Consider the following 13,266-nt stretch of genomic DNA (forward strand, 5'->3'; position numbering starts at 1 on the left):
GATTATCTCCAAACTACTGGAACTCTCAAACTTTTCAAATTTATTTATTGAAAAGCGATTTGTATGGATAGTGATGGTTTAAAACTGAGCTTCCAGTTACAACATAGTGATTAATCTGGACAGATTTTAGGGATTTTATTAACTATTGTCTTTCAACTGAATTTTTATTGTATACAAGAAAAGTGAGTGTCGGTCAATGTCATGTGTTAAAAATATAAATAAATAAATATGTTTTTGTTTTAAAATTCGCGCAAAGCTACACTAGACTATTTTTGATAGCCACACCAAATTTAGCACTGAGGGAAGGCAGTTAGTCAATACCAGCAACCGTCAGTTCTTGGGCTGCTGTTTTACCAACCCAGTTGGATCAATCGTCACATATAACCTTTAAAGGCCTCAAAGGGCAAACGTGTTCAATAACGGGGATTCGAACTACATGCTTTCAGATTTCAAGTCGAGCACCTGAACTACCAGTCCATGTCAGGCCTCTTGTAATATGACATAAAATATATTAAGATTTTAACACTTATTTAAAACAGAACCAAAGAAAGCATGTTGTAGTGACGCAAATAAAAATCACGTAGTTTTAAGAACTGGAGGCAAATATTTCAAACATATAATATAGAGTTACCAAACGTAATTGTCTGCTGATGTATGGAAAACGTCTCACTATACAATTAGGTGTTGATTTATTTTAGTATTTCCCCATCAACTTAAATAACGATTTTTGTGTTTATTAGGTCAAATTGTAACTCATCACGACATACGCGCAATTCGCCGAACTTCCGAAAAAGAAAACTGTTAATGTACTTCTGTTATTGTTACAATAAAACAAAAATACCACATCTTAAAGAAAAATGTCATATTTTTATTCGTTGAAAATATAAATTTTATGCACCAGTTCTTGTTTCGGATTGTTTGTCTTTGTTGTATCTGACTACTTCAACTACAAGAATGGCCGAAACACATTATACGTAATTTTTAACCTATTGGCTTCTTTTCTTTCGAAGCTAGTGGAACAGTTCAGTGGTTGGCAAGATGTACAATTCACTATTCTGACTCAAAATGATCTTAGATCCAGTTTTACAGAAGTATTAAAAACAGAGTTATGTTAGATACTCAGTTATTCTAAGCTAAACTATCATGTTGAGTTCAGGGCACTTAATTAACATATAAATAGTCTTCAACTTCCCTCGTCCCTCAAGTTGGTCTTTGGATGAACTCGCCCATACAACAACGTGCCCAAACTCTGGCTTCTCCCATGATGCTTTGCAGATAACTGGTAAGACAGTAATGAAGCGGACCAGGCCGACTTCGAAACACTCCCGTTTCGTCAGACAGTGTGAGCATTCTAGGTTCAGTAAAATTTCGTGTTAGATGTTCGATACGTGGTTAAAACGGTACAGCTGAAAAACAATTCGCTATATTTATTTATCATAGAAAACGTAGTGTGGCTTATGACTATTGCCACTGTTTTGCAGCAAGAATCGAAGTACCTTCAACAATAGCATCGTCAAAAAACACATGAAGAAATATATTTAAAACTAAGTTTGTCGAGTTGTACTCAACTCTACTACGAAGGTTCAACGAGCTAAAGTTTGTGGAACTCACACACACACACACACGCGCTATATATATATATATATATGTATATAACTTACAAGCAGTTCGGCGGATGGGGAACTTTGTATGGACAAAAGGGAAACCAGGTATGTTGTGTGTGTAATATATGCACGCTATATATAATTCATTCGAAACGAAATAAAACAGTGCTTTAGTATGAAAAGGTAATATTTTGAAATTATAAGAAATGTCTGTTTTGTTTAAAGATCATTCTATTAAAAATAAATATACCTAAGTATTGTTCATGTAATTTGAAAATGAGTTAAGATAATTGGTCAAACTTTCATTATTTAATGTTATTCTTTGGTTTGAAAACGATATCAGAAACTGTTAACACTTCTAGTTGTGTTCTCTGATGTGAACATGAGTGGACGGAAGCACAGAACTAAGTTTCTGTATTGTTCTTCAATGTCCACGCATGTTCAACATGATATACACCACTCTGGTGCGTGTGTATTTTGTTCATTACTAACACACTATATGAACGGTATAAATCTCGAAAAAGAAGCGAAGATCTCAGTTTAATTACTAATATAGTAATAGCATTAACAATAAGCTATTATCAAGCTTAGATATAGCAGTTAGTGTATCTATCTATTCCTTAAGAAATTACAGCCCAACCATTTTAAATGAGAGGTACCTTGGGACAATCCCGTTGTATCTCTGCGAAAATACAATTTACTTGGTTTCATTATATCTTCTAATTAAGTTTGTAATAATAACATTCACAATACTCGTTTAATTATTCCTCAATACAATGAGGAATCCCACAATACTCGGTTATATTTTTCTTTCTCGATACAGTTATTGGAAGTTTATACTGTATTTTTTAAAGAGCTCTACTTGTTTTAAGAAGTCTCGCATGCAATATTTGAAACGTTTGTTATCTTATACGGACTTTGCCGACGTTATGAGAAGACACTCTTACCTTTTTCTGCACAGCCGATGAAATTAGCTAACGGTAAATTTTAGTTTGTTAAACCTTGAGATATAATTAATAGGCATCTCTAAAATAAGGAAAATAATTTTATTGCCAGCTCATTTGTGCACATGCTAGTCTGCCTTTTGATTTTAAACAATGTTTATATCTCTCTGTACATAAACAAAAACAAGCCGAAACAACAAAAAATGCTGCACTATGTGGGATATAAAATATACCCTAGGTTTTGGAGGTGACTTTATAAGTAGGACCCACATTGCGGTGGGGATACACCGTCTATCAAGTCTCAACATCCATTCGCGAGTCTCACATATAATATGTGAGATATAATATATATAATATATAAAGAAATATAATAAAGGAATAGAAATTAGGAGAGCAAGATGCGGGTACTCAAGTCCACAAAGTCCCACATCTATATCACCCTTCATTGCCTATGGACAGTTGTGGGAAGGTGACTGCTCTCCCAAGTTTAAATAAGAATAAGAAAAATAAATGAAAAAGTTAAATAAATAATAATCATAATAAGGTATTACCAGTTGGGGGTAAGTAAGCTAAATGAAGTTATCGTCTGAAGTTAGCATTCCAGCCTCCATTATGGAGTAGACGAATTATACTAGTATTAAGAGTCTCAACCAGTTACCTGAACTGACTCGTATAACTCCCAAACCACCATCCATTAAGTCTACTGTAACTACCAATTTTCATACTCTAAATAAACCTTTATTATCAGTTATTTATCATTAACAAAACATTGATTACGACACGTGGTCCTTTAAAAAATGGAAAAGAAGATGCCTTGAAAAATTAATGGTGGGGGGGCACATTTTTGCTTTTACCAAGGGAAAGAGTGTGCAAGGAGAGCTTTGAAAGACCACGAAGTTCCTTGGTGTTCATATGTAATATTTTTGGTATTGTCTTGTTTTGGGTATGTTTGTTTGGAATTAAGCAAAAAGCTACACAATAGACTATGCTCGCCATGGGTATCGAAACCCAGTTTTTAGTTGTGTGAGCCCGCAGACATACCACTGGGTGACTGGGGTGGCTCTGGGTAAGAATAAGAATAGTTAAATATGAGAGTAATTAAATTAATAGATATGCATTATGTTTTAGTTTATTACAAGTTATATTTATTAATTAATATTACGACGTTTTCGTATTTTTAAAGTGGAAATTATTGTTCATAAATATTAAACATGTACCAAAACAAATTCCACTTTTCGTAATAAAAAAAAAAGAAACAGTATATTTATTTCTGATACAGTTTGTTGTTCTTGAAATGTATAATGCTTTTTATTCACAAAAACAAAGTAGAACGCGCACACCCCTGACTGTGTCATTTCAAAAGCTGCTTTCCCACTAGTGGTACACTGCTAAATTAGGGACGGCTAGCGCAGATAGCCCTCGTATAATTTGCTCGAAATTCAAAAAACAAACATTCCAAAAGATGTGATCAGAACAGACTCGAAGGTTGAACAAACTCGCTAGGTTGTTCCAAGTCGTAGCAGGTTCTCGGAATTACGACTTAATTGTATTAAATGTTTGTAACGTTTGTCCCGCGTTAGGATTTCGGCAGTCAGTTATATATAGCTTGAAACTTCAACTTTCTTTGAGTTTCACGGGGTCGTTGTTAATATAGAAATCAAAAATTAAAAAGAAATTTCCATTATACCGTACACACACAAGCTATGGGTAGGTAATATATATAAAATTCCATTTCTAATATTTATAACAAATATGAAATAATAACAACGAAATTTTTGTTTAATGAACAAACAAATATCTAACAAGCTGCAAGAATCTTAATGAAAAATTGCAAAATAACAGATTTAGATGACAGTAATAAAATTACTGTTTGTGTGGTGTCACAGTTGTAAATTTGTTTTTTAAGGGGAAATCCAGTTTTTTATTTATTTACTTTTCTCAGTTGGGGGCCCCTTCTATTTGGGTAAACTGTATCCATTTGTCCCTCTTGTAATATTGCCTTGTATTCAGGTTCGGTAAAATTGTAAATTCAGTAATTGTTTTCAGATGTAAAGAAAATTACATGAAATAAGTTACATGGACTATTTCGAAAAATACTAATATTTAAAGTCGTTTTATCTCGTGAAACTACTTGGTCTTTCTCAGGTATTTTGGTACAATTTCTGACGTCATCTTCTGAATCCTTGTGTCAGGAAATTAAAGAGATACAAAAAAAGAATACAAACATTGCAGAGCACAAGCTGTTATTTAGGAAAAGGCGTGAGCTGCAGCTAAATTTTAAATTATTCGTGGACTTTGAGTTAAAAATGCGATTATATATTTTTTGTAATGCTATCTTTTTCCGTTTTAAATACAATATTAATGCCGAGAAGAAACAGCAAGTTAAACGTCGAGAAGCTGATGTAAAACAAGTCGATATACAATGACTATAATATAGCATTGTGCTGAAATTACAAATCTTCCGTCAAATGGGTTAGACGTTTATTCTCTAATACAAAACTTGCTGAAACTAGAGATGCGTTTTTATTGTTTTTCGGAACTTCTCGTAAAGCTTGTTTGTTTGTTTGTTTTAAAGAAAAGGTACATTGGGCTATCTGTTGCGTCCACGGTGGGGAATCGACCCCCGCATTTATTTCAGCATGGTAAGTTCATAAACTTACAACTGTCTTACAGGGGGACTGCGTCAAGCTGCACAAATATCTTTCTACACATTGTCATCTCAAATTTTTAACGTGTAGACTAAAAAGTAAACACCTAGACCACAGCGTGCATTACCACCTCTTGGGCTATTCTTTGACCAAATAGTGTGATTTGCTACTCTTATAACACATCCACGGCCCTAAAGCGTGGAGCACTGGACATGAATCATCAACGGATTTTATGACTGGGCAAGAGAACTAGTGATTTTGTTTGTTCAACTCTAACAATCCGAAGACGCGATTTGTGTCCCTTTGTCACAAACAGACGCTTTAAACGTTAATGCCATTTAAACGTTATAAAAGTGACTGGCAAATTCCAATATTCAGTGAGACAAGAAAAATTGGCGGTGGGTGCTGTTGACTATCTGCTGTTTAATTTATCAGTTAAGAATTAAAGACAGATATACTCGGATAGCTACTGTGCTGCTGTGCACTAAAATTCTAAAACAATAAACAATAAATCTGGTTATTATTATTTCAAAATTTGAAAAACTCAAGAATCTGAAGAAATAGTTGAATATAATATTGTAAGTTAATAAAATGGACGTTATAATGCGTAATTTTTTGGAAAAGACACATGTTATAGCTGAAACATTGGAAACAGTCAATATCTTTAATTCTGTATTGTAAATGTTGAAGAAACACTCACCAGATTTATTCCTATTACAATGTTTTTTTTTTTTAATTTCGCACAAAGCTACTCGAGGGCTATCTGTGCTAGCCGTCCCTAATTTTGCAGTGCAAGACTAGAGGGAAGGCAGCAAGTCATCACCACCCACCGCCAACTCTTGGGCTACTCTTTTACCAACGAATAGTGGGATTGACCATCACATTATAACGCTCCCACGGCTGAAAGAGCGAGCATGTTTGGTGCGACCAGGATTCGAACCCGCGACCCTCGGATTACGGGTCGAACGCCTTAACACACTTGGTCATTCTGGGCCATTTCAATGGAAATCAGTATCAATCAACAACCTAAACTAATGAACTTAATTCTAGTGATCTTTTCTTCTTGGCATGGCCAGGTGGTTAAAGCGCTCGAGTCGTAATCCGAGGGTCGCGGATTCTAATCCCCGTTACACCAAATATGCTCCACCTTTCAGCCGTGGGGGCGTGTTAATGTGACTCTCAATCCCACTATTCGTTGGTAAAAGAGTAGCCCTAGAGTTGGCGGTGGGTGGTGATGACTAGCTGCCTTCCCTCTAGTCTTACACTCCTAAACTAGGGATGGCTAGCGTATATAGCCCTCGTGTACCTTTGCGCGAAATTCAAAACGATCCAAACCTCGTGTAGCTTTGCGTGAAATTCAAAACAAACCAATCTATTGACCTTTCCTCAACAGTAGAACAAAAGTTATTTTGCAAATTAAAGTGAGTAGACGCTCAAAAACATAGCAGGTGCAGTTAATTATTGATATTTAATTAACTATGTTGCTTATATTATCTGTTAATCGTTAAGTGTCATATTAAATGTCTGTTTTAAGACCCGGTGCTAGAGGGAGAGAGGGGAAGCAGTCTCATTGAAATGTTGTTGTCTTCTCAAGCTTATGACGTCAATGAAATTAGCTTTAGATTTATTTTATATTTGTGCCCATTATATGCCAAATTGCTTCCTCTGAGTTAAAACAGTTTGAACCAGGACTGCCTGTTTTATGAATTTGATTTTCTAACTTTTTGAACAAAATTATAAAGCTCTGCCAATATTAACTTTTTGCTAAAAATATTTTGTTACTGTTGGATAGTTTACAGTAAAGATACACAATGAATTGTTTCTATTCACCGTGAGGAATCCAAAACCAGATTTTTAGCAATGGAAGCCTCAAAACGTGACGCTGACCAACAAAGGAACTCAAATGATTTACAAATTATTTTATTTCGTAATACGATTAAACATCATCAATATGCAGTTTCTAAACGAAAAGGTTTTAGCTTAATACATAAATAAATTGTAAACTTGTATTTCAAATCACAAAATGCCCCCTAGTGGCACAGTGGCATATCTGCGGACTTGCAACGTTGAAAACCACGTTTCGATATCCATGGTAGGCAGAGCACAAATAACCCATTGTGTTGCTTTGTGCTGAACTACAAAAAAAAATCTAAATAAGAAACGTAGGTAAGTGGAGCTTTACTGAACTGAAACAGAAGCTGAAAAATTCAGCCTGATAAATTAAATTGTTATGTAACTAAAAGAAAGGCTTTAGGGCTATTTAGTACTTATATAAGACGTAGAAAGCAATCTTTGCTCGTATCAATGAAAAGAAAATGATTACAGATAAGATCTTGCAACGCTCGATCATTTATTATTAGTATTGTTCATTTGCCTAATATTTGCAAACGATTTTATCAGTATAAATTATTCTATGAATTTTGGAAAGAGTAGAAATTAAACTCAATCATGATCTGAATCATATTAAACTGATCCCTCTCTCGTATAACCCAGGATAAAAATTCCTGATGCATTATAAAGACATTACGCTAAAATTGGTTATGAAAATGTCAGTCATGGCCAGGTGGGTTAAGGCGTTCGACTCGTTATCTAAGGGTCGCGGGTTTGAATCCTTGTCGCACCAAACATGCTCGCCCCTTCAGCCGTGGGGGCGTTATTATTTGACGGTCAACCCCACTATTCGTTGGTAAAAGAGTAGCCCAAGAGTTGGCGGTGGGTGGTGATGACTAGCTGCCTTCCCTCTAGTCTAACACTGCTAAATAGAGACGGCTAGCGCAGATAATCCTTGTGTAGCTTTGCGCGAAATTAAAAAAAACAAACAAATAAGTGTTCATATTGTTATTATTATTTATATTAATGTTTTAGAAGCCAACGGCACAATTGGCTGGGTGTTGTGTACCTAAATCTAGACAGATATACTACATGGAACGCTTCGAATGCCCATGACTTATTTAAAAGTCAATTATTTTTGAATGAAAGTTGATTTAAGTGACTATGAATATACAATAGATTCCATGTTGTTAGAGCGGCACCTTTTGTACACAACGTATGTTAAACGTGTTTACACGAAACCTCAGGCACAAAGCCACCTGGCTAAATAAATAATTCCTTTAAAAGACACGAAGATGTATTCAAAGATATATTTTAGACCTTTTTGTTTTATTTGAAAAGGCTTCTTTTCTACGTGCCTAGTAAAAGTTGTGTCTTATTCTAGGTACATGTTTGCCCATTGCTGTGCATTAAAAAACCAACATACAAGATAATTTAATATCCATAAATAGGAATCGCAATGAAAGCAAACAAGGCTGGAGATTTATTGTTGACAACTTGCTCACGGTACAGTTTCCTATTATGACTCCGCTACACAATAATTTCAATTGATATGTAATGTATTGTGTAATCGCTCATGAATTCTGTAAAACCTGAGAAAATAGTTTAAACTTCATTTGACATCTTTAATTTTGTTGTGCTATGAAAGTTTCTAATTCCTTCCTTTTTTCGCCATAAAAAATCAAGTGTTTTCCTAGCGTGTGTTTTAGATGGAAACCACAGTTCATTCCTCTTTTAACACATCAGTTAGAAACTGCGACGTGAAATAGTCCCAATTTGGCTGTTACGTATCATTACTAAAGTATTTATTGTTCATCGTTACACGAGTTTGCTGTCTCTACGTAGATTTCTGCAATTATATCTCAGGACGTTTTTAACGCTGAAAGATTACTATAATAGATTTCTCTACTTAGACGACGATGGTGATTCTTTTAACTGCTTCTTATAATCACCCGGAATCGTGAATTTATATAACATTATTTCGTATAACTATTGCTATTTTTAAATAACTGTTGTTAAGGTAGCGGCCATAAATTCTATCAATCATTGGTGATTTACGGTAAGTGTGTCGTTGTCGCCTATTTTGCGTACGTTATTTGTATCACTTTATTCTAGTAAACAGTTGTGTATAGCAAGTCGTTGAAGAACTTGTGCATGTCCTGTAGATCTAACAAGGTAAGCATGTTACTGAGTCTGTTTACATTGCATTAATATGTGTTGTATTATTTTATAAGAAACATTATTATATTCTGACGAGATTGCTTTGTTGCTGCTCGTCTTTTATTACATTTCACTGTGATATTGGTGGAAACCGGCCATGTATAGCACAGCGCGAAATGCAAAGTAAATCTATTCTGCTTAACAAGCAACAAACAAAATTAAAAAAAGTAAAAACTACTCTATGGAGTAATATTAATGGACATGACTTTGAAAAGGAGGAAGATAGAATTGATGTACATTTCATACTTTTTAAAAGTTTTCTACATCAAAACAGTTCAGGAAGGAGACATAAGTTTGGATTAACTTAACCCTCCCAGGTTGCGAAATAAAGGGACCAAATCCCGATATAAACGTCATAAGAAGAAATCGAAGTTACTGTATGTATACTTTTCAATAAAGGCATTAATAAATGATCTTAGTGGCCTCTGTGATGCATTGTGATAACTAGAAAAGCGATTCTTCGATGCTAAAGGAAGTATAGGAAATGACTGTAAATTGATCATAGTAAGAAGTCTTCAGTGATTGAAAAATGGTTTATTTACAACTTTGTGGATTATCGACAAGTACCACATGAGCATTTCGAGCGTTTTTTACTGCTGATCCTAGGATGGTCAACATGTGGAGGGGTTCATTCCGGAAATTAGTGGATTAAAGTTATTTCGATAGCTCTAGATTAATGAAGCTTGGCACAACTTTTAAAACCAATGAAAATATGTCAGTATGAAAAATTATGAAATTTCTATGAACTATACTATGATGGTACCATACTGGGCATTATACCATCCTTCTTATGTGTACTCTTCATTACAGAAATGACAATAAATTTTAGAATCGCTTGGGAAATCACCTTGTAATGTATCATGTATCTCTAGCTTCAACACTGCACATCTGGGCTTTACTCTGCCGTTAGTTTCACAAAATTTTGAAACTACTGATTTCTTATATATATATATATATATATATCTCAATTCACCGTTAACTATACTATTGTGCCTATTTTTTATGTTTCTTTGTCAGTGCAGCAATCAACTGACGAATCTGCAATTTAACTTGTATGTCAAATTGATTAGGAAATCTTTGAATAAATTATTCTTTCATATGACTTACGATTCAGGTTAACTGCCATATGTAAACCATGACATTCACAACCACATCTAGAAAATTTCAAAAATGTTTTTTTGTTCAATATTTTCACTTTGTACTTACGAGTTTACGTCTCCTTGCTGTCTCTCGAGGTTTTGGGTCAGGTCACAAGTCTGGCCCAATGATCCAACCTCAAAAATAATACCAAACATAATATTTTTCGTTTATTCAAAACAACCCAGGATTTTCCTGAATGATTCATTTTTGTGGATCCACATCAATAAGCCGGGCTGGCTCGTGTGGTAGCTGTTTTAGTGAAAGTAAAGAAGAGCATATGTAAAATATTTTAAGCACACAAATTTGATATTTCCAGAGCCGATGAGGCCTTTCTCCCAATACCAGAGCTCTTTAGGCTGGTTGGAACATGGAAGCATAGTAGTGGTTTAGACATTATTTATAAGTTGCAAATTACCAATAAAAACTGTTACGATGTGATTTGCATTAAGTTCAAGAAACTTGATTTTTCACTTTCTTTTTGTGTGTATGAGAAACAGAGTAATGATTATTTTACAAAATATTTATTATTTTTTAAGACCAAATATTATTAATTATTACTGTCTTGAATTATTCAGTCTAGTGTTCAGGATGGGCCGAAATGCCCAGGTTCGAGTCCCCGTCACATCAAACATGCTCGCCCTTTCAGCCGTAGGGGCGTTATTATGTGACGGTCAATCCCACTATTCGTTGGTAAAATAGTAGCCCAAGAGTTGGCGGTGGGTGATGATGACTAGCTATCTTCCCTTTAGTTTTACACTGCTAAATTAGGGACGGCTAGCGCAGATAGCCCTGGTGTAGCTTTGCGTGAAATTCAAAACAGGCAGTATTCAGGACAGGTAAATTGGCAAGCTAATAATTTTGTATGTTAGAGCCAATTCAGTAGTTTCTGTTGTCTTTAAAAGAATCCTCCCCAATCCCAAAGCAAACTTTCGTTAAATGAGTGACTTTACAGAACAATATGAGGAGCTGTATACAGTTTTATCTGCTGTTCAAAATATATAACGTAAATGAATGGTATATGTAGTTTAATATCAGGTAAACAGGTATAGATTAAAGAATATTTTATAATAGTCTCGCAAAACATTTTAAATATAAATGTAGGAAAATACTTTAATTTTGTTTGTTTACATTAATTACACTATGTTACGTATTGGATTTGGTCGTGGACGAGCCTCTGATTTATTATGTTACGTATTATGATTTCAAATAACCGGAAATTTGAATTTAAAGTTAACTGAATGTCGATATGTATCATATTTATGACATTTGATAAAAAAGATTGATCCAAATAGTTTGCTTTCTTAACACGAATATATTTTAATATACAAACAGCAATACAATTTATAATAACGATTATTATATATAATGATTTGTATACGAAAGTTTTACAAATGTACACACAATATTAAGCTCTATATCTGGTCTGTAACTGAATACTTTGTCGACGGTTCACGAGGTGCAAATTACTTTTATGTTGATACACTGATACATTTGATTTGACGGGAATGCTAGCTAGCTTTATTCTTCATATGTGAGTTGTTGTTTTTTTCCCGACGAAAATATCTAATGTCCTCGTAGAAATGCTAACGTCGGAAGTTAATTCACTGAAATTTGTAATGTTCGACATCTATCAACGTTCCTGGTAAATATCTGTAGTTTTCCGATTAATAAACGTTTGTCACAATTATAGCTTACGATGTTTATATTATAATGACTGTAGCAGACCAACAATATATTATTAAACTGTCCCTTAGCGCATCAATTTACAATCTTTAGGCGAAGTTCTAGAAAGTTCGGTTGGTAACAACATTTGTATATACGCCAGTACTTTCGTAGAACATATATTGTTGATTCTTACTCTCGAGAATCTTCCACAAATTTAGAAACAGGCGGGACTTAAGCAATACAAATTTAACAATACAAGTTACACACATTTCTAAATATATATTGAACTAAAACAAACATATATTAAAATAATATATCCGTTACAATGAAATTATCGATTATAAATAAAGTAGCGAACGTTCTGTTTTCGTTCATTTTGAAAATACAGCTTATCAAAGTTACGGGTTGGCTTTGTTGTAGATTTCTGCATTTCGGAGCTGACGTGCTGGGTTTGAATCTGTTGAATAACAAAAAGAATTTCCATTACCTCACGCTGTAGAATGCGTTATAAGAGTTACAGTCAGTTCCTTAGCATGGATGGTGGATAATATGGTGCCGCTACCTGGGTGTCTTCCCTCTGGTTTGTATGAAACATTCTAAGATATCTGTAACGATTTTTTAATATGTGGCAACTGAAGCATACATAGCCTAGCATGCTCATGATGTAATTTATATATCGTTTGTAAACCACGCATAACTTTCTTTCAGTGACGAGCACTTTTGTAGTGGGCGAAATGTTCTGGCGTCTTAGGTTCTCTTTCAAAATAAGGCTAATCTAAATCAAGCATTAAAAACGTGTGTGGTCGTCGGATCACTTAGATGCTTGCTCCACCGTTCCAAGTGAACCAATTTACGATGTTAACGCACAGGACAGAATGAATTTATCAAATTGCTAAAGGCCCGGCATGACCAGAATATTAAGGAGCTCGACTCGTAATCTGAGGGTTGCGGGTTCGAATCCCCGTCGCATCAGATATGTTCACCCTTTCAGCCGTGAGAGTGTTATATGTTAATGTGACGGTGAATTCCACTATTCGTTGGTAAAAGAGAAGCCCAGAAGGTGGCGGTGGGTGGAGATGACTAGTTACCTCTTGTCTTATACTGCTAAATTAGGAACAGCTAGAGCAAATAGCCCTCGTGTAGCTTTGCGCGAAATTCAGAAACAAACAAACAAAATGCCAAAACGAAGATGTGGGATTGGATGTTATAGTGTAG

The 13,266-nt window shown here is 34.7% G+C and overlaps 1 protein-coding gene across 1 annotated transcript in view; it reads left to right on the forward strand.

The window, feature by feature from the left end:
- Positions 1 to 1,290: 1,290 nt before the first annotated feature.
- The window catches only part of LOC143230803 (fat-like cadherin-related tumor suppressor homolog), a 236,155-nt gene continuing 224,179 nt past the window's right edge, over positions 1,291 to 13,266 (forward strand). Inside the window, 1 exon segment of the mRNA XM_076464964.1 lies at positions 1,291 to 1,709. The gene's annotated coding sequence lies outside the window, so the exon portion shown is untranslated.

Source organism: Tachypleus tridentatus, chromosome 10 (assembly GCF_004210375.1).
Source record: "Tachypleus tridentatus isolate NWPU-2018 chromosome 10, ASM421037v1, whole genome shotgun sequence".
Classification (NCBI taxonomy): Eukaryota; Metazoa; Arthropoda; class Merostomata; order Xiphosura; family Limulidae; genus Tachypleus; species Tachypleus tridentatus.